The 2,033-nt window shown below is 73.0% G+C and overlaps 1 protein-coding gene across 1 annotated transcript in view; it reads left to right on the top strand.

Moving 5' to 3' along the window:
• Positions 1–2,033, top strand: part of TRABD (TraB domain containing) — a 255,195-nt gene that overhangs the window by 178,437 nt on the left and 74,725 nt on the right. The window lies entirely within an intron of this gene.

Below are 2,033 nucleotides of genomic sequence, written 5' to 3'. Positions count from 1 at the left end.
TCCAGCCTCCGGCGGCTCCTCCTTCCTCCCTTCTGCTCCGGGCCCTGCGAGGAGGGGCGGTCAGGGATGGATCCACGCCCGGAGCAGGGTGGGTGCGGGCAGGTCTGGAGTAGGAGCAGGGCTGGGGAGGGGTGGTGTGGGCTGGGGGCAGGTGTGGGGAGGACAGGCGTGGGGAGGGCAGGCGTGGGGAGGGCAGGTGTGGGCCGGGCCGGGCAGGCCATTTCCAAGGGCGGCTTAGAATGCCGGGCGCGGGGGCTGGAATTCTACCGGGAGGGCGGGGCGGGGAGTCCTGTGTGGGGTCCACGCGGCCGTGAGGGGCGCTCACCCGGGAGTGGTCCCAAGGCCCGAGCCGGGCCCCCACCCTCTGCACCGCCCAGCGTCCCGCGGTCGCCCTGTGAGACTGGCTGCTCGGCGCCTTGTGCAGAGGAGGGACGCGGGCGGCGGGGGCGCGGGCGCGGGCGGCGGAGGGCGGCGCGGGGCGTGGGGGCGCGCGGGCGTCGGAGGGCGGTGCGGGGCGTGGGGGTGCGGGGGCGCGCGGGCGGCGTGGAGCGCGGGGCGCTGCTGCGGCTGCTGCGGGGGCGGCGGCGGTGCGGGCGGCGCGCAGGGCCGCCGGTGGGGGTGCCCCGGCGGGGCGTGGGGCTGGGCTCGGGGCTGCGATCCGCGGGGCTGCGGGGGCTGGCGGGGGAGCGGAGGCCGGGGCCGCGGGCGGCGCGCGCCATGGAGGCTCGGGGAGGAGGGTCAGCGAGTGACCTCGCCGCCCGGCCCGGATCCCGCCAGAGCGCGCGGTTGGGGTCACAGGCGCGCCCTGTGGTCAGAGCCCCCCAAGTCACAAAGACCCGAGGGTCACAAGCGGTCCCGCCCCCAGGGCCAGCGGCGCCGGACGGGCTCCGCCCCGCGACCCGCAGCCCCACCCAGGCCGGTCTGGGCCTGCGCCCCGGGTGACCGGGCTTGGGGGCACAGCATCCCCCTCTGTGGGGATGAGGGGGGGGTGGCGGGGTGGCGGGGCAGCCCCGTCCCGCGGAGGCACCCGCGGAGGCACCGCGTGGCTCGGCACCTGGGTCACCCGAGGGGTGCGCTGATGCCGGGAGCCCCGCTCCCCAGGGTCCCGCCGCTCCGCTCCCGCATCTGCAGAGGGACAGACCCGCCCCAGTGCCCCCGTCATGGTCACTTTCCGAACCTGGATGCTGCGGTTCTCTGGTTTAACATCGTCTTTCTTTCCTGTGTGGCTTCCCGAGACGCCTGCAAACCGAGGGTCCGCCTCCACTGGGTGGTGGGTCGGTGGGGGGACCCTGGGCTCTCGCCGCCTCCCTCCTGGCCTCGGGGTCACAGAATCCAGAATAAATGGAAGGCGGCGCCCCTCCATCCGCGTCCTGGGTTTACTCCCGGCCTCATCAGGACCCGCAGGGAGATACCTGGGACAGGACATTCCATAGGCCACAGGCACCTGCACCGGCTAACGGTCCCTCCTCGGGCAGCACTAACTACAGCAAGAAACTGAATCTGACCGAGAACCATCGCCTTTTCCAACCCCCCCCCGCACCCGGCCGGATTTCTCAAGTTCTCTCTGAACCAAAGTTCAAGCCAGCATGAAGCCCCAGGCGCCCCGATGCGTCTCTAAGACTCTCTGGACCCCCACGAAGACCTGGGCACCCTGGGCATCCCCTGGGGTCCTGTTCCCCCCGCTCAGGGGTGTCCCCACCTGCCACCGCCTGGGAGCAGCAGGGAGAGCCGCCTGGCCCCTCGCCCACCCGCCGCGCCTCTGGAGCTCACAGACGGCAGGGGTGCCAGGGCAGCAGCTTTGATGACCCCTTGGCTGGCACGCTCCACCCGTCAGGTCTGACTTGCACCCTCCCATCTGACCGTGACCTTGGTAGCTTGTCACCTGTGCTCAGACGTGAGCCAGCAGGGCAGACGGAGTCCCCACCAGGCCTGCCCCTGTCCCGCCCCAGCCAGCCCTCGACGCCCGGGCAACAGTTCCTTGGTTCCCTGGCCCGGGCCTCTCCACCAGCCCCTGGGACACGGTGCATGTCCCT

This window comes from Myotis daubentonii, chromosome 2 (assembly GCF_963259705.1).
Source record: "Myotis daubentonii chromosome 2, mMyoDau2.1, whole genome shotgun sequence".
Classification (NCBI taxonomy): Eukaryota; Metazoa; Chordata; class Mammalia; order Chiroptera; family Vespertilionidae; genus Myotis; species Myotis daubentonii.
The sequence above is the reverse complement of the archived record's forward strand: the minus strand, read 5'-3'. Positions and strand labels throughout refer to the sequence as shown.